The sequence below is a fragment of the Ambystoma mexicanum genome, chromosome 2p, assembly GCF_040938575.1.
Source record: "Ambystoma mexicanum isolate Mex_15411 chromosome 2p, UKY_AmexF1_1, whole genome shotgun sequence".
Taxonomy (NCBI): Eukaryota; Metazoa; Chordata; class Amphibia; order Caudata; family Ambystomatidae; genus Ambystoma; species Ambystoma mexicanum.
The window spans coordinates 714,273,052-714,292,897 of NC_090923.1; the positions used below are offsets into that span (position 1 = coordinate 714,273,052).

Consider the following 19,846-nt stretch of genomic DNA (forward strand, 5'->3'; position numbering starts at 1 on the left):
CTGCCACTGACTGCAGCTTCAACTCTGCTGCCGAACTCCGCGGCCGCTCCGCGGTTGTGGCGGGGTTTTATGCACCTCCCACTCACACACTGAAAATGCTGGTGACTGCTACTGTAGAGAGACTCAGGGTAGACTGCCACTGACTGCAGCTTCAAATCTGCTGCCGAACTCCGCCATTTATTTCCTTTTCCTCCCCCCCACAGTGACCCCCCGCCCAGCACTGTCCTTCATTCCATCCCATGCTGTAATTTCTCCTTTCCTGTGCAGTCATTCCTGAGTTTGGTGCTCCTCTCTGGGCTGATTTTACACATCACTGGGATCACACTTTCAGGCGTTGCGGAGAAAGCAAATGTAAAGGTAGCAGGTACAACTGGTGCACAAGTTGCAATGTTCAACTAGTAACTTTAAGGTTCTCTCCAGAATGAGGCCCTTTAAATAGGACAGAATGGTAGGAGGTGATATAGTACACTATGTTAAGTACACTAAATCTCAAAAGGGTCACCCCAAATATTTATACATAGAACAGACACCTACTTCAAAACGGGGTAACCCTCTTCTCAAAAACCCAACCTTGTCAATGGATAGTTTTCTTTACTATAAATCTCTCAGGACACATTCATAAACATCTCTTTAAACAATATATTGTCATTAATACATATTAACATCCATAAAACGAACATTACAATTTTAGACAGAACGTCTCTTGTGCAAAGTTGCAATAAGGTGCTACATAAATACCCAAAAGTGCATAGTGCAAAAAAGTGCTTGCTTAAAAAGCCACAGAATTTACAAATAGACTATATGCAGGTATTGTATATGGGTGTCTTATTCGTCAAAAACCAACACTTATGTCCAATAAATCTTATTTCTCACACAAGCCTTTACTGATCACATGGTTGTTTTACATAATTTTCATCTGTATTTGTCATGTTTCATCACAAAAGAACACTCTGCCCTGACATACACAATTTATCAATGTTAGGTTACTACATACACCTCAGGGGGTCTTACTCCCCTTAGGAGGACAAAAAATAGAAGTCACACATTTGATGACAATACATAGGTGTCGACACTGCGTGTTTTGGCCCAATTATAACCGAATACATTCATCCGAGAAGCTTCCTCAAGTATTACAAAGGGCCTTCATCAGGACGTAGACCAATTTTAAATAATAAAATCAATTCCTGCACTTGATGGAAAAGAGACCTGCTGTTCCAAACAAATCTCTTATTTCGTGTTCCGTTTAGGAATGGGGCTTTTTGCTTTTAAAATCCAAGCCGGAGTAAGCGAACTTGATGCCCGCCATACCCAATTGCTTGTGACTTCTAAGAGTTTCTTTCTTTAGACAACTTCCAGACGTGGGTAGACCTCCCACTTTCTGTTCTAGTTATGCACCATCTGTGGAATCCCCACGACGGCCACATATGTGTGGATCAGTTTATTCCTAGTGCCTCATGCAGATTACATGAATGTCAAAACTCTGGTCATACCGTGATGGACCAAACGGTCCTTGTAGATTACCAGTGTTTTGACTTGACTATGTTAAGTACCGCTTTCGAGCCATGGCACATTAATTCCAGCCTATTCAATGTTTTCAGCCTCATCATTCAGAAATTGCCCATGTCAAAAGGTGCAAACACCTTACAAGTGAGCAAAACCAGCCGAAGGCTTTCGGCAAGAGGTTAAAATCTCCACCTAACCGAGTATCGCCTCTCTGATGCTCGAAATTGAGGCGTTCTCTACTATTTCCGGATATCAATTCGAGAAAATTAGAGATTCCGCCGATTTCTGCATCAGGTATGAAACATATGTTTGATCACTTGAACTTTACGTGGTGCCTTATAAAGATGAGATACCTGGGAATATGCATTGGCTCAGATGCAGAGCAATTGATGTAACTTAATTTTTTCGGTCCTGTTGGCTAAGCTTAGAACAGATCTGGATTGTTGGTCCCTCTTGAAACTTTCCTTGTGGGGCAAAGTCAATTGTGTCAGAATGAATGTGACACCAAGAATTAATTATCGCCTCTCCACGCTAGCACTTATAACACAGAGGAGAATATTTAATGAGATTAATGTGCATTTGCGATAGTTCTTGTGTAATGGAAAACAATCGAGGCTTGCACTTTGGAAGTTACAACTACCTTTAAAGGTGGGTGGCATGAACCTTCTGAATTTCTTTGAATACCATCTGGCTTTTACTGCACGACATCTGTCATGCGATGGGTACTAACATGGATCTATGGGTGCAAATGGAATCTAGCGACATGGTGCAACTGAAACCCAAGGCGTTATTGTCCACGACCTCCAAACGCTCAAGGCCAAGGAATCTCCTCACAGAATTTCTGCGCGATTGGTGGTGCAACATATCTTGGCGGCTGAACTGAAACTCGTTTGCGTTCCCTGATGCATCCATCTGGCTGAATTCTCTTTTGGCCGTCTTGCTATCTGGGAGGGATTCGATATATCAATGATTTGTTCGCAGAGGATAAATGGGTGTCCTTCGCCCAATTACAGGGGAGTTTTGACTTACAAGATTGCATTTAGGCTTAATGCAGGTGTCTGAGGAGGGCTATCGCTGCTTGATTGTTTGACACAGGAGTCTCACCGGAACGCGGCCTAGTCACAACTAGCATTATGCGGCTGTCCTGGCCATGCGGCTGCAACACTATTCTGCGTGCTAGCCCAGGCCCACAAAGGTGATGCAGAACTTGCTCCAACCTGGGCTTGGTAATTGGGCGAGGTTCTAGACCCCGGTTGTTGGAAGAGATGCTGCAGCAAAGTTTGTCTGTCAAGCATGGATTGGGGTCTGAAGGCATCGCATACTAAACTACTTTTCAAGATATACTGGTTCCCAGAACAGATGTTCAGACGGCACCAATCAGATGATGATCGATGCTGGAAATGCTGGAAATGCAATCTGGCGAAAGGGACGCTGAGCCGTCTACTGTGGCTTGGTAACAAGACGAGAGATTTCTGGAAGGGGGTGTCGGAGAGACTGGGCATTGTACTTGTGGAAGCCACACCATTGAAAGCCTCACTGTTGATTCTCGCTGATGTTCACCTGGCGGAGGTTCTATCGCATGCCTACAAAACCTGGCTGCTCCAGGGCTGTATGCAGGCTAAGAAAATGGTTCTAGCATGGACATCTGCTCATTTATTTTGCATTGGACACTGGGTGGATGAGCTTCTAACTCTCTCCGCCTTTGAAAGGGCCATCTATAAGCTTGGAGGTGATACAGTTTCAATGAAATTTGGCGACTGTTCCTGGACTTGTACAGTTAGTGTGCAATATACATTCAGCAACACCTTTGCTCTGCATGACACCCCTGCAATGCCTTTACTGATGCGTGCCTACTTACTGTCCATCTGTACTTGGTGTGTGATTTTATTTGTTCTCTTTTGTGTCGCTTCTGTATAGCCGTCGCTGGTTGATGGTGATCTTGCTTTTGTCTAGCTGTATTCGGGCTTCTGACCTAATGTCTCGCTTATGTAGTGTCACTCGTTGTTACTGTTTTCCTGGCATGTTATTCATATAAAATAAAAACTTTGATTATACAAAAATCTCTATCAGAGGAGCGAAGTTGCCCCAGTGCAATGGGATCTGAAACGCTGTAGCACTTTAGGAAGTGGGTTGTGCATTGGCATAGGTTTCAGCGGGTGTTCTGTGATCAGCATCAGTGTTTCCAGTGATACAGGCCTTGCAACTGCGGAACTGCATTGGGAATCTTGATCGATTCCGGGTGAAACTGCGTGAAAGTTACTTATTTGGCAAGGGCCCCTTTCATTTAGAAATATCCCCCAACATTTCCAGCAAAGTTACTCCACTGCCTCCTGGGCTGCGTGCTGCTGGGGGTACAGGAAGTGTACGAGGGCCACAGTGCATGTAACCACGGTAGCTCCCTCTGCAGACAGAGGAGCAGCCCACAGTGATCAGCCAAAGTGAGCGCAACTGGGCTTGCGGCTGGGGGAGTGGCTCCTCGGTACACATTTCCCTCAAGTTTCTGCCCGAATGGCAGGATTCTGAATGCCAAAGGCAGTGCTGACTGTCCTCAGACCTCGTGTGACCAGGGCAGCACCCGTGCAGCTCGGACTGGCACCCCGTTGACCTGCCCGCATTGGGGAGAGCTCTGGAGATGGGGTCTCTAATTAGCCCAGTTCTATAGGGACCCTCTAGGAGTTCCTGACCTGCCTGTAGGGATCCCGGGGGCGTCTCACCTGCTGTGTCCTAACAGCCCTCTTGCTCTAACGTGCCTGGATATAGGACACAATACTTGCTTGGATCATACAGCACTGTATTCCCGTGGCTTGTTGCAGTCCCTCCCACTCACCTGGTGAAATCTGATTTAAACCCCCAGCTGTGCACGGCACAGTGCGCTGAAAAGCGCAGTCAGCGGGTCGAAGGCTGAAGCAAGTCCTCATCGGGTAGGGAGGGGTTCTGCCTTCTTAGCCTTCTGTGGCCTGTTGTTTTGTGCTTGTTTTGTGTAGGGCAGGTTTAACCTTTGACATGGCCTGTAACTTATGAAGCAAGCCACAACAGTGGACGGAGCCTGTGCCTGCTGATAATATTATTAACCACTCTGCAGTCATAATGTTAATGTTAATGTTAAAGGACATTTGTACCACGCACTATCACCACCGGAGTGGTCCCCTGGCGCTCTGGAGGCTCTGAAAGAGGGAGGGGGAGGTGGGTTAGTGGGTGGAGGCTGGAAAAGTGCAAGATTGCAGTGATGTGCTGGTGGCAGCCTCAGCCCGGTGGTTCCGTCGGCTGGGCCTGGGGTGTATGCGGCCGGTAGTCGTTGTGTGCTGATGTGCAAATCTATGTGTGTTTTTTGTTTTGTTGTTGTAGTGAAGTTAGTGCGGTTTGTTGTGCTGGAGGTTTGTGGTTGTGTTTGGTTTGGAGTTTGAGAGGTGTATGCTGAGAAAGAAATTGTTAGTGGTATTGGTTAGTTGGTATCTCTATCCTGGATTGACCGGTTGGGCTCGTGTAATCTTACACGACAGGGTGCTTGCGCACCCTGTGCCTCAGAAGGTACGTGCCCGTTTTGTATTCAAGGCCGCTTGAGCATTTAGCTGTCCCCTCCGTCCGCTCCCTCAATAACTTTGCATACTCCTCACCCCCACCCGCATGACCAGCGCACCTGCTAGTGTCCATACTTCCGATTGTGTGGTGATTGGTGGTATCTCGTCCGTTCCACAACCCCGTGGTACCTATTTGTAGCTGTACGGGCGGTGGGGGATGGTAAGGATTGGCTGGGGTTGTTGCCTCCGTCTCCCTGGGTCTCGCAGGTGGACCCCTGTGTCCAGCGTCAGCCCTGCTGGTGCTCAGAGTACTTCTGTCGGTTCTAGGGGCTTGTCAATGTCCTTTCCTGTTGAGTCATTTGTCTTATTGTTTCGGTTTTAGTCTCTGGTGTTGAAGAGCCAGGTTTTTAGTAATTTTCTGAATTTAAGGTGATCTTTGGTGTTCCTTATTACTTTTGGGATGTTGTTCCAGGTTTTCGCGGCTAAGTGGTAGAAGGCGGTGCCTCCGAGTTTTTTTTTTGATGTAAGGTTTTTGTTCGTCGGATTTCGTTGGTTGACCTGAGCGGTCTCGTTGGTTTGTAGATTGTTATTTTCTTTTGTAGGAATTCTGCTCCTTGTCCGCAGATTGCCCTGTGCGTAATGCACATTGTTTTGAAGGTGATACAGTGTTTTACTGGGAGCCAGTGTAGTGTTTTTAGGGCCGGGGTGATGTGGTCTCTTCTGGATAGTTCGAGGAGTAGTCTGGCTGCTGTGTTTTGGATCCGTTGTAGCTTGGTCAGTAGGTATTCCGGTATACCGAGGTAGAGGCTGTTTGCATAGTCGATACTTGACATGATGAGGCCGACGATAGTGAGTGTTTTGTGTGTGAAGGAGAGGAAAGGTAGTATTTTTCTTGCTGTGTGGAGGAGGAAGAAGCATTTCTTGACTGTTATGTTTATTTGCGGTTCTAAGGTTAGGGTGTTGTCCATCAGGACTCCCAGATTTTTTACTACCTTAGTTGGTGATGGTGCAGATCCCATTTCCGTTAGCCACGGGATGGCGGTTTCCTTCTCTTGGTCTTTGGATATGATCATGATTTCTGTTTTTCCTGGGTTGATTTTCAGGTTGTTGGCATTCATCCAGTTGAAGACTTCTTTTAGACAGTCGGTTAAGTTTGAATGATCGGCTTGGGTGTCTTCGATCTTGTAGATGATTTGAGTGTCGTCTGCGTAGTTGTAGCATTTGATGTTGTGTTTCTTGAAGATTCTGATAACTGGGGTTTGGTAGATGTTGAAGTACAGTGGTGATAGTGAGGATCCTTGTGGTACTCCACAGTCGTTGACTCGTGGGGTGGATTTGAAGAGTTTGATCCAAACTGTTTCAGTTCTGTCTGCTAGGAATGATTTAGTCCAGTGTAGCGCTGTGTCTGTTATGCCTATGTCTTCTAGTCTTTTGGTTAGGGTGTCATGGCTAACTGTGTCGAAGGCTACGGAGAGGTCGAGCAGAATAAGGGCTGATGTTGTGTTGGAGTCTGCGTTTGTTTTTAGGTCATCCCAGATGGATAGTAGTGCTGTTTCTGTACCTCTTGTGGGTCTGAAGCCGACTTGAGCTTGGTCTAGCAGGTGGTGTTCTTCAACGTATTCTTGGGTTAGTTTGTATACGTAGGTTTCGAGGAGTTTGGCCGGGTAGGGGATGTTGGAGATTGGTCTGTAGTTGGAGAGATCATCTATGTCCCCGCTTGTGTTTTTCAGAAGTGGTTTGATGTAAGCCGATTTGAAGATCCTTGGTACGGTTCCTGTTGCCAGTGATAGATTTAGAAGGTTTCTGAAGTATTCTGCTGGCGTTCCTTGTGTGAGGATTGATTTGTAGATGTCCGGGGGACAGGGATCCATCGGTAAGCCCGCTTTCTTGCTGTGTTTTACCAGCATTGCGAATGCCTCTGCTGATATTTCAGGGAAGTTATTGAGTTTGTGCTGCGGTTCTAAGTTAGGTTCGTTTGGTTGTATGTCGCTGCTGGTTGGCCTCTGTTGGATGGTTTGTCGGATGTCATTGATTTTTTTTAAAGTGGTCTGCAAGGTTGTTGCATAGTTTCTCCGAGGGGGTTGGGGCGTCGTCACAGCCTGGTGGGTTTCTCATTTCTTTAATGATGCGGAACATTTCTTTTTGTGTGTTGATGGCATTTGTGATTCTGTCATCATAATGCCTTCTCTTTGCTTTTTGAATTTCCTTCTTGTATGCGCAAATTTGCTTCCGGAACAGTGTTTTTGTGTCAGGGTTGTAATCTTTCCTCCATTCCATTTCCATCTTTTTGTTTTCTTTTTTCATGGTGCTTAGTAGTGGGGTAAACCATTTTGCCATTGCTCTCTTTTTTGATGGTGTGAATGGTTTTTCTGGGGCCATCTTGTCAATTGTGTCTGCAATCCATTTGTGTCTAGTTCTGTTGTTGAGGGCTTGGTTAACTCCAGTTGTTCGAATAGGTTGCCTTTTTTGACGTCTTTCCAGTTTCTTTTTGTGGTGGTTGTGAGTTTAGGAGGTTGGATGCAGACTTGAGTAGGCAGAGTGATTACGAATGGGATGATGAGATGGTCGCTCCACAGTATTTGTATTGGCGGTGCCGTGGTGATGAGTTTTTCCTCGGCGAAAATTGCGTCCAGGGTGTGTCCTGCCGAGTGAGTTGCCTCTTTTACTAGTTGTCGTAGTTTCATGGTGGCGAGTTGTTCAATCAGTGAGTTTGGGAGTTGGCATGACTGTCTTCGAACCAGATGTTGAAGTCCCCCAGTCTGATTAGGTGTTCATGGTTGATGGCTATGTTTGTTATGGCTTCTATGAAGTTGTCAACGAAGGATGCATCATAAGTTCGGGGTCTGTACACCAGGATGAATGTGACATTGGTTTTTGGGCTGGCTGTTAGGTGTATGACCATGGACTCGCAGTTGAGGATGTTGAGTGGTTCGTCTGTTCTTATTTTTAGCTGTTCTTTAAATGCTATTACGATGCCTCCTCCTTTTTTTTTTCCTGTTTATTTGAAGGCATTTAAAGTTTGCTGGAAGGCAGCTTTGGAGTGTGATTTTGTAGTTGTCGTCCAGCCAGGTTTCTGTGATGAAGAGGATGTCAATGCCGTTGTCGTCGAGTAGGTCGAAGATCTCTGTAGAGTGTTTTGACATGGATCTTGCATTTATTAGATTGCAGTGGAGTTTAGAGGTGTAGTTTGGTTTGGCTTTTTTTGTTAGGGTCGTTTTCTGATCTTGTTCAGGAGCAGGTTTCAGGTTGTAGGCATCCTCTAGTAGTTCTTCTAGGTTTAGTCTAGGGTTTTTGTTTTCAACTGGTTCGTCTTCCAGGGGTTGTGGTTGTGGGTTCTTCTTGCTTTGGTGATGTAATGCAGGATAAAGCTTCTCGTGATTTAGCCAAGCACAAAACTACAATATCTGATTATTTTGTTTATTGTAATAAAAAAGGCCAGACTGGCCAGAATGAGAGGGCTGCTGGTACCCCCAACCACAATCTTAAGGGTGAGGTAGACCATACATCGCTACTTGATCTATGTTCTAGCCCCCAACTGAATTCCCATGTTATTGGTACCGTTGGCCCAACCCCAGCTGCTTTGAGTCTTGCACCTACTGATGCCATTGACCAGGTACTTAATATGAGAGACTAGGCACCACACCTACATTTTAAAATGGGAGAAGTACAGCAGGAAGCTTATACAAGTCAACTACTATAAACACCACAGACAGCCTTTTTGAGCTGCTTTCAAGAAGACATTGGCTGACAATGCTTAATAGAAGCAAGTTGGATACGATAGTTATGATATGATAGTTTATTTATATAGTGCCTATACACAATGTGTTTCAAAGCGCTTCAAGGCAAGGGAGGGAAAATACAATGACATTCTTACAGGCCATGAACAGTAAGGAAAGGTGCAATATTCAAAAAGCCCAAAACGAAACTCTGATTCGGATTGAGAACATGCTGCTGCTTCTGCTAATTGATGGAACTAACAAAAGTTGCTTTCATGGAAATGTTTTCACTGTTGCTAGTAAACATTCAGATGCACAACCTCTCTTCTTATCAGGCAGTGACATAGCAACTGGTGGGTCTACTGTAAACAAAGCAGGCATTGATGGGAACATACTCTGGCTCAGAAAACGATGTGAATGCAGCGTGTACAATGAACAACACGCTGCTACCATATAAGGAGTCTATTACTCACATCCGATGTTACTGTGGGGTCAGTGATTGTCAACAATAAGGATCGGAAGTCTAGGAGTATACAAACCACTGCACGTAACAAAGCAAACAAGAAATTACGTGGCAGGAGGCAGAGGTGTGGCTAGGGGGGGCTGCAGGGGCTACAGCCTGGTAGCCCCTGATAGAAGCTCAGGGGCTACAACCAAAAGGCTAGCTAGCCCCGAGTCCTGACAGTGCCTAGCGTAGCCCCGGTTCTTTTCCATACACTCCTGGCAGGAGGAACAGAGTGAAAAATAAGGCTTGTTTGGAAACTACAAATGCTTGCATTTTGGAGGAGCAGAAATCGAATGAGGCAGCCGAAAGGGAAGCGTAAGAAGACAACCCATAAATAATAAAAAAAAACAATATAAGGAACAATGCGCTCAACGGCCTAAATCTACAGTAGATCAGTGGTTTCATAAGCTGGTAATATTGCAGGAATCCATATCCCGTCCTTTAGAACATGATTGAGACCTAATATTGATGGGGAATGGTGAAGACAATGAAGCAAGCCACGTTATTTCCAATACATCTATGGAAAGTACCTCGACTTCATTCCATAATGATAAGTGTCCCCATTGAATGTCATGGTCGACCCGTGTATACCCATAATTGTAACTTTATTAAGATTCAAGAAATGTTCCAGTTCAAGCATGGTCCCATTTCAAACATGTCTACGATACTGAATACATTACACATGATACCTACATGACAGTATCTTGAAATGTTCTATTGCTCATTAAAGAATACCATGTACAGCAAATTTTATTTTGGCAAAACAGTTGACTTTTTGAGACTTCGTTATGATTTGTTTTTTGATAACCAAGTTCTGCGGCAGAGCAATATTGTACCACAGAATTTAGTGATAACCTGTAACCAAGGTGGTAGAAAAGTGTTTTGTTACAGTAAGATTGCTAATGTGCTGTTGCACCGATCTGAGGTGGGAGCTCGGGCTGGCTCACAGGAGCGTCCCAACCGAATAACATGGTTCAATAGGTATTCGGCCTAAATATAATGTTTTCTTAATACAGGAAACATGGCTTATGGGTGATATTAATTTTGATGGCTATACAATCTATAAGAGATCTTCTAAAAAGCGGGTTTTCGGCCGGCCCTATGGTGGATTACTAATTGGGGTTGCGTGTTTGTTTGTGAGCTTTGAAATTGGAGCACACAACCCAATTCATACATCATGGCTGTCTGTATCACCATTGACCCAAACAAACGCATATTACTCTTCTATTTATATGATCTGCCGGGTGGAGACGGCACCTCCTGAAATTATAAATTACATTGATGATGTGATCATTAGTTATTGTGATGATTTGGGGGACGTGGTGATTTTGGTGGCCAGTGATTTAAATGCCCACTGGTTTTATTTGTTACCTCAAGTATTGCCTGCTATATCATGGAACAATCCAAACCGCAATCGGCAGGGCACACAATGGGTGAGATTTATGGAAAATAAAAACCTGTGTATGCTTGATGGGAGTTCCTGTGGGGACGTATTGGGTAACAATATTTGCCAGTTAGAACAAAGTAGTCCAGTACTGACTTATGCTTTCCTATCAGTAAACGATTATGGGAGAGTGTTCGATTTGGGCATCACATGCAACAACTTTAGTGGTCCTGCTGCCATTGCCCTAAAGTTAATCGTTAAGAGGCCAAGGCACCAAAAGCGCAATATAGATACGGTGGAAGTCAACAGTAGTGGTAACAGGATCTCATGGGCTAAAAGTAACATCACACGAATACATCAACGAATACATCAACTCACACAGGAAATATTCTTAATGATTTGATATGTGAAGATGTGAACATACTGGCTAATTGGATACGTGACTTAACGAATAACTTTGGCTTCATGGGGGATACATTTGTGGCCCAGAAAGAGGGTGTTATGTATGACCCTATTAAAGCCAGTTGGAACAGGCAGGTGAAACGAGATATCGGAAGTATCATGAAGGGGATCAATGTGATCACTCTGCATCCCCACAATGTTGAATGTTTTTACCCCATTTCACTGCATATACATGCGGGGTGGAGTCCACCCGCAGCCTCCCACCCCCAGATCGCCCCCATGTTTATTGTTAACTTAACCCACCCCCCCCTCACACATAAATATGATGAAATGGGGCTTCAAAATTGCTAAATTTGGGGAGGCGCATTGATGGGGCGATACCCCATTAAAGATAACGGCATCATGAACGATATACAGAGAATTAAAATACACAAAATCAAGAGGCGCTCTAATAATTGGCTAATGCATCACAAAATGTCGATAAAGAGAACGAGATGGCAAACCTTGATATGTACATTGGCTGCTAATAACTCCAAGAAATTCTGGATTTTGATTAACACTGGTCTGAAGAAGAATGTAAATGTCCTTGCCAATGTTATTGTTGGGATGCATGTTCAAATCACCGCCCCTCCAAATCGATTTAGATTGCGGAAAATATATCAGCATATAGTGAATGTGCAGAGGACGGTGCAGGGGGGATGTGCAGAGGACGGTGCGGGGGATAAGGGCAAATCTTATGAATGAATGTAAATGACAGGAGATATGTGTATTTTGAAAATCTATAAAGAGAAAGAGGGAACTAAACATTTGCTTTATGATAGTGAATACATTGCATGTGTGCAACATGTACAACGAAAACTAACACTACATTTAAAAGCAGGCCTGAATCCGTGCAGGCTGTGTCAGAGACACAGAACAGCGAGGCCCCATTCCTTGCTTATCACATTCTATTCCCCAGGCACAGTAGGGACCCTGCATGAACACCCACGGCCAAATGTATTTAGTCAGACCTTTGAACCATTAAGCAGGAATGTGTGTAGCCAATATTGGAGAAGGGCTGTGGCTCAGTACAACGGCCATACTCTTGGGAGCCGGAGCAGAGGCCTTGCGCTGCCAAAACATGAACTGAGATTTAAGACACTAGCGACCCCCAGAATAATGGTAATTCTATTTGAACTACCAGATGTCCAGGAATAATACTCTTAAATCCTTTGTGAACTTGATTGATTAGTGAGGCATCAGGTCCACCTCTTGGGAGGGGTAATTGATAAAAGGTCAGTGATTTGTACCAGGGAGAGTGAAGGGTGATGCCAAAGTTATGAGACTGGAGTGGGGAGGCATGATGGGGATGCCTATGTGTCTGGGATGAGAAAAGAGCAACTTTGTTTGCAAGGACCAGGCTGACCTTGAAGTTATCTGCTGAATTCATGTTGAAAACCAAGTGCATATCATGTGGTTAGGAGTAAAGACAGGGTGGTGTTTTCTCAAGTTTAACCAATTATGTTGCAGCGCTTCGAGGTGAAGAGATCATTACCCGTGTGTTGAGAAGATGAATGAGAAGGTGACACGACCAATTGGAGAAGGGCCCATATGTGACTATTAGCATGTAAATAGGTGGTAGGCAATGAGGGGGGGTCAATACTGTATATCGAATGCATCATGAATGAATTTGGGTGTTTATAAGACAAATTCCATTTTGATGAAGAGAGAGCACGGTGGCAGTAGACTTCTAATACCTTGCTGCCATTTCCTTTTTTCATACAAAATAAAGCTCCTTTTCTTCTCGAAAAAGGGTGCACCGTGCCTTTTTCCCTGGTGGGTTGTTTTTCATATGTCTGGTTGTTGTGGAGTTACCCTACATTATTGATGGGTATACATGGAGCACCCGTATAAAGTCCTTTATATTTTACTAATGGAAACAAGAGTTGAAGCTGTTAGCCCTATTGTTGGCAACTAGGCCGTATTTGACACATATGACAAAGATTACATATACAATCTTGTATGCAGGTTGAAGAGTTCAAGAGCACCTGGTCCTCATGGCCTTGCTAATGTGGCGTTAAAATCCAACCCAAGATCTGGGAATCTATTCTGTTTATGTACTTTGCTAAAGTTCCAGCTAGACGTAAGATACTGGATTCCTGGAAACGTTCAATTCTAGTATCAGTTTTCAAAAGGGGTGACCGAGAGGACCCCAGTAACTATAGACTCCTGGCACTCTTGGACGTTTGCAGTAATCTCTTCAGTAATATTCTGATCAAAGAAATTAACAAATGGGCACAGCAGTACAAAATATATGACCCTTTTCAGACTGGTTTCAGGTGTGAGTATAATGCGACCCAAAATATATGAATGTTGGCAACACTAATGGGGCATAACGAACAACCCAGTGATCCTCCGTTAAATGTCACATATGTTGATTTATAGTGCGGCTTTTGACAATGTCAACCCGGATATACTTTCGGGAAAGCTGCATAATTGGGGGTTGCCTGCTGATCTACTTGAACATTGTGCAATTATATAGTAAGGCTATGGTATCTGTAAAACTCAAGAATGATGGTAACACCAGCCATTAAATGGGGACCAACAAGGGATTGAAGCAGTGTTGTGTGCTTGCACCAACCCTGTTTAGTCTCTATATCGCCGACCTGGGCAAGGTCCTTGGCAGTATGAATAATTTCCCCCCCCAAAAAAATTGTTGGGAGACATATCTGTAGTATTAGTAATGCAGATCATCTGGTTATTATAACCACACTTTGGCCTGAGAACATTGTTTGAAGCGGTTATCCGCTACTCGGACCCATTAGGTTTGACTACGTCATGTATTTTAGAAGTGGGAAGCGTTACGACTTGGAATATCTTAGACACTTGCATCAAAAGGTAGAACATGTGTGTACCTTTTAATTACTTTGGTGTCCTGCCCCTGTGCCATCAAACACAAGCTCATTTAGAGATTTTCGCGCCACCAAAATACTGACTATAATTGCTGCGATAAAGAACGATGTAATCACAACAAGGTTGATATATCATTAAGGGGTTGCTACCAGTGTACAAGCAGATTATTGTGCCAGGTATTTTATATGGGTACGATGTCTGCATGTACAGTAAAGATTTTTGGCTTGAGAGATTGGAGGGGACATCTGGCGTTATTTCCTGAGCATAAATAAATTGGTGCCAGTTGAATTTATTCATCTCGAGTTGGTCAGCCTCATTATGAGTTAGACGGTAAGTGATAATCTTGGCGGTAACTGAGTTACTGACAATTTAATCACTGCCAAATTATGAGTTTTGGTTTTGAGTGAAGGATTTAGCTCCAGCAAAATCCTGGAGGTAAATCTTCCCACTCAACACCAAAAAATCAGCAGAATTCGTGGAATTACCGCAGTGGTAATTCTGACACCGTAATTCTGTAAATAAAAGCCTTATTGGGTCCAATGGTGTTAGGCAGAATCCTATGCAGTTCCCTTAGGGAAAACTACAGAAGATTAGGACTACAGGTATATGCAATAAATCCCCTTTGGCATCAGTCTGTACCACACAGATTTAGTTGGTAGCTGTGGCTGAGCAGCCAGACCTATCTCAAGAGGGAGATGAGCAGTATTCAGGGTTTACACAATAGGACTACAATACAATGGAACAAGGAAACACTGACCAAAGCTTTGACCAAAGCTTTGTATCAAAAAGAATATATATATTTATTTTACACACTCTAAATTCCACACACAAATCACTATCATTAAAGCAAGTTAAAACAGTCAAAAAAAAGTATAGACAACTGCCTAATTAAATTGTAGACAAGTTTGAGCAAGAGTGAAAACTGAGCAAAACGGCACAGTGTAAACCAAGCTGAAATGGCACTCTAACAATTTCTTCAGAGGGAGGGAAAGGACAATTTATACAGGGTTAGGCTCCTAAACACACCAGCAAGGGTAGCTGAGGGTAGCTGACCAGGGCAAGCTTTCACTTTTAGGGATGCTTGATCTGTCAGCTGCCTTTGACACGGTCAATCATGAGATCCTCCTGGAGCGACTGAGGACGATTGGAAAAGTTTCAGTACAAGCCATCCAGTGGTTCAGGTCTTTCTTGGAGGGACGTCAACAATGTGTTAAACTGGGTGCCTTCACCTCGGCTCCTAGTAGTGTGGACTGTGGGGTCCCACAGGGCTCCTCACTGTCGCCTCTTTTGTTTAACCCATACCTTCGACTAGTCATGGAAATCTTGAGACGCCATGGAATCAGTTTCCAGTCTTACGCTGATGACACTCAGATTTTCATCACAATAGATAAGGTTAAAGAAACCATTATCAAAATTGGAGAATGCCTTCAGGAAATCAGTGAGTGGATGGTCTCTAATCAACTGCAACTGAATGCTTCCAAGACAGAATTCATTATGTTTGGTCCGGAACACCTCATGACCGCAATAAAAACACAACCTCTTCCTAAGCTATTAGGAGTGGAACTTACATTCTCCACAAAGGTGAAAAACCTTGGCTGTATTTGGCAAGACAATCTGGGTAGCGAAAGCCAGGTTGGGGCCAAAGTAAAAGCAATCTTTTATTCCTTGCGGCTCCTACGACAAACACTTCCCTATATTCCACAGGAAGATTATCCTCAAGTAGTGGGTGTACTTACGAATGCTCACCTGGACTACTCTAATAGTCAATTGGTGGGCATTCCGAAAAAACAAATCAGCAGACTACAAAAAGCGCTGAATGCCGCAGTCAGGCTGATCTATGGGCTAAAAAAAACAGCCCATGTTTGATTTTTCCGCCGTCAACTCCACTGGCTATCAGTTGAAGTCTGCATAAAATTTAAAATAGCCTGTCTGATTTTCAAATGTCTGAATAATATGGCACCTGACTATCTTAAGGAAATGCTTAGATATTATCAACCATCAAGACCCCTTTGCTCAAGTAACCAAGCACTATTAATCATCCCCCCATCTACATTTGTTTCTAGAGGAGAGAGAAGATTCTGGGTGTATGGTCCCAGACTTTGGAACAGTCTACCAAGGGAAATACGGTTTCAGACACCCTGCTTAATTTCCGGAAGGCCTTAAAGACCTTCCTGTTTAAATAAAATTTGCCCACTGGATAATAATTGGATCTTTCTCTTGCTCTCAAATATACTTAAGAATATACGTTGTCCTAGCCTTCCTGAGTTACTAATACGATCTGCACCATTATACGGTTAGGTCCGTTTAGAGCGCGTTACAAATCCCTCAAATCAAATCAAATCAGCAACACTTCCCAATTGAATTGTGAACAAGTTAGGCAAGGTAACACTTTAGCATACGCAATACTTAGGTGAAAACCGAGCAAAATGGCACTTCAGCAATATTTAAAAAGGGAAGGAAAGGTGGTTATACGAGTTTAGGTGCACCAACACATTTCTTGATGAAAAGCAATCTAGAGAAGGCAGTTGTAACAGATTTAGCCAGAGTCAATAGGCCTGTGCCAGTGTCAGTGGTACAAGGTAAAGTGCCCAGGATCAAACGGTTCTAGTAGCTGCAGTCAAGTCTTTGTGTAACAATATGAAAAGGCGGTTGCAGAAGGTAAAATATAATGTTAGACGAAAGAGGTGGCCAACCCAGCAGGTAAGTAAAGGATTTAAAACACCTGTAGCAGTACCCAGCGAAACGGGAGGCCTGGCGGAACAATGTACCTTGAAAGTGGAAGATGCTCCTGCGGTGGCGGTAGTTCCTGGCAATTCCTGCAGTTCCGGAGATCCAGCAGAGAAAGAGAGGCTCTCGTCATGGAGGAAGGTTCAAGTTACTGCACTGCCCAGGGATGAAGCCAGCCGCGGTGCTGCCAAAACGAAATAAAAGGTACGCTCCTTTAAATCGCGGTCGTGGTGGACGGGTGCCTGGCTATCCGGTCTCCGAGTGCAGCGCGCTGGCAATTCGACCAAGACCGGTCCTGGAGGGCGATTGGCGAACTGGGTGGCCCCACCAGCTCAAGGGAAGAAGACTCTTGCAGGTGAAGATCTTCTCGAGTCGTTAGAGAAAAGTGGTGAGGCTCTGCAGCAGAACTTCACCAGTGGTTCAGTTGTTGCAGATGTCTTCAGCTTCTCTCCTCTTCGGGTTTCTTAGTTCTAGCGGTTACGTCTTGTCCACCAGTCTTCAGAGCCCTGCTTTATGCAGAAAGACCCCCATTCATACAGCCTAGCTGTCACTCACGCAGTGGGGTGCTTATCCTGGCGGGATAACCCCCCAGCCTATAAGGGCAGTGTGCAACCTGGATTGCCTAGGTAGCACTGTCCAGGGTGCCTATTCCCCCTCCGACACATCCTATCTACCCCAGACTCAGTGGCGCCGAAAGGAGGGCTTCTGTGCAGAAGCCCGCCAAAAGGACGAACAAAGGATCCCCGACCTGGGTTAGGGTTTCAGAGAAAGACACGAGAAAGAAATAATATCAAAGATCTGGCAATAAAAACCTACCCGAGTAAAGTTAATATTAAAATTAATCAGCGGTATGTTAGAGGCTGTCATTAAAAGTAGTAGCCTCGAACAATGGGAAAATCCCATAGGAAAATATTTGCAGTCGAATATTTATGGTAGTAACCACTGCCACCAGCCAGAAACTTTGGAGAGAGGGACTGGACGGTATCCTCTCGAAAATGAACACCAGGGAAAAACTATTAACCCTTTCCAGTACCTCCATAGTAAGATGCTTTGTACTGGTTTTGTTCATAACTATTGACTATTAAAGTCAATGGTAACTTTACATGCCCTGGGAAACAGTAGTCAGTCCCAGGATATGTTTGGGGGTCACTATGACACCTCTGTGTTACCGCACTGAGGGTGCGGTGTAACACACATGTAAAAAGATGTTACCCATGAGGGTGAGAAGAATCCCATAGACCATAAGCACAAACATAGCCTAAAACACACATCAGCAATCTGGCTAAGAGTGGGGAAAAAGAGTCTCACTCTTAGCAGGAGTAAAAAACAAACCCTTCAAATCGAGCAAAGCTGCTGGGGGACTGTATAGGTAAGGGAAATTAGCCCTAGGAGAGAATTCTTCCTAACAAATGTACCCAGAATAAATGGGGAATTACACCGCCACCACCACTTGTAATCAGGTGGAAATTCCGCCTGACCAAGTGACGGTAACGTTAATTCCTCAGGGCTATTTTTGGGAGGGTTTACCTCCGATTTTCTGCCCAGCTCGTAATGAGGCGCTTTGGCTGACATAAATAAGTGCATGTTGTTTATTAAACATTTTAAAATAGTGAATAACTCAATTTATAGGCTTATATGTGAAGCCATAGTTTTCGACCCAGTGTAGAACTTAGATTGGGATGCTGATTTGTAAGCATTTGAAATCAATTAAAAAAGAAAGCATGCACATGGTATTTTATTCATAATCTTGAATGCGCTTATGGGAAAAAGGTCATACAGGAATAGGTCTCATGCACTTTAGGGCAAGCCTCAAGCATATATATATATATTACATGGCCACGGTTATGGTTAAATTGGTGTTTTCATAGGAAGAGCACTTTTTGGGCGGCTTATAACTTCCACCAAACTTGGCAAAAAAAGTAGTTGGGTCACTCTGAATTTTTTTGCAAAGTTTGGTGAGGATTCGTCCAGGGGAGGCAAAGTTATAGGGCGGGGTCCCAAAACTTTTTTTTTCCCATAGACATAATGGGAAAAACTTTGCTCACGCCTACAGCCCAAACCGCTGGATGGATTTACACCAAATTTGCGGCAGGGGCGGCAGCTTGGTCCCGAAAGCCTGCTTTGGTTTATTTGGTGTAAATCCGTCCAGTAGTTTTTAAAAAAATGACAAAAATGTAAGTGAAAAAAATGTGTGATATCTGTGTCCGCTTCGCGGACACACTTCCCTGTTTGCTCCGCGGACAGGACGGTGATTGGGCAAGCAGCTTGCGTGATGTCCGTGGACATCTGACGTGCTCTATCATTGGATGCGGTGAAAGCGCGCAGTGCGTCTGGCTTCAGAGACGCCCGCCATCTTTGTTCCTCGCCGCCTGCACAGTAAGTCTTGTGTCTGTCTCCTGTTCCTCCCACCCCCCGTGTGTCCTTCTTGTCCCCCCCACCCCCACTCATGCTCCGTGTCTCCCCTGTTCCTCCAGCCTCCCGCTCACGCCATCGGCACACGGTGGACAGCGGAGCGGGATCTGCCGCCTGCACACGAACGCCGTGTGTCTCTCTCCCTCCGCCCCACCCCCCGCTCATTCCCCGTGTGTCTCTCTCCCTTCCCCCCACCCCCGCTCATGCCCCGTGTGTCTCTCGAACCTCCCCCCCCACCCCCGCTCGTGCCCTGTGTGTCTCCTCTTCCCCCACCCCGCGCTCATGCCCCGTGTGTCTCTCTCCCTCCCCCCCACCCCCGCTCATGCCCCGTGTGTCTCACTCCCTCCCACCCACCCCCGCTCATGCCCCATGTCTCTCCCCCTCCCGCCCACCCCCTGCTCATGCCCCGTGTCTCTCTCCCCTTCCCCCCACCCCCGCTCATGCCCGTGTCTCTCTCCCCCTCCCCCCACCCCCGCTCATGACCCGTGTGTCTCTTCCCCTCCCCCCACCCCCGCTCATGCCACGTGTGTCTCTTCCCCTCCCCCCCACCCCCGCTCATGACCCGTGTGTCTCTTCCCCTCCCCCCCCACCCCCGCCCATGCCCTGTGTCTCTCTCCCTCCCCCCCACTCCTGCTCATGCCCCATGTGTCTCTCTCCCTCCCCCCCACCCCCGCTCATGCCCCGTGTGTCTCTCTCCCCCCCCACCCCTGCTCATGCCCCGTGTGTCTCTCTCCCTCCCCCACCCCCCGCTCATGCCCCGTGTGTCTCTCTCCCCCCACCCCCGCTC

At 45.3% G+C, this 19,846-nt stretch overlaps 1 protein-coding gene across 2 annotated transcripts in view; it reads left to right on the forward strand.

Annotated features, from left to right (window-relative positions):
• Positions 1-19,846, forward strand: part of LOC138566705 (cytochrome c oxidase subunit 7A1, mitochondrial-like) — a 127,489-nt gene that overhangs the window by 75,775 nt on the left and 31,868 nt on the right. The window lies entirely within an intron of this gene.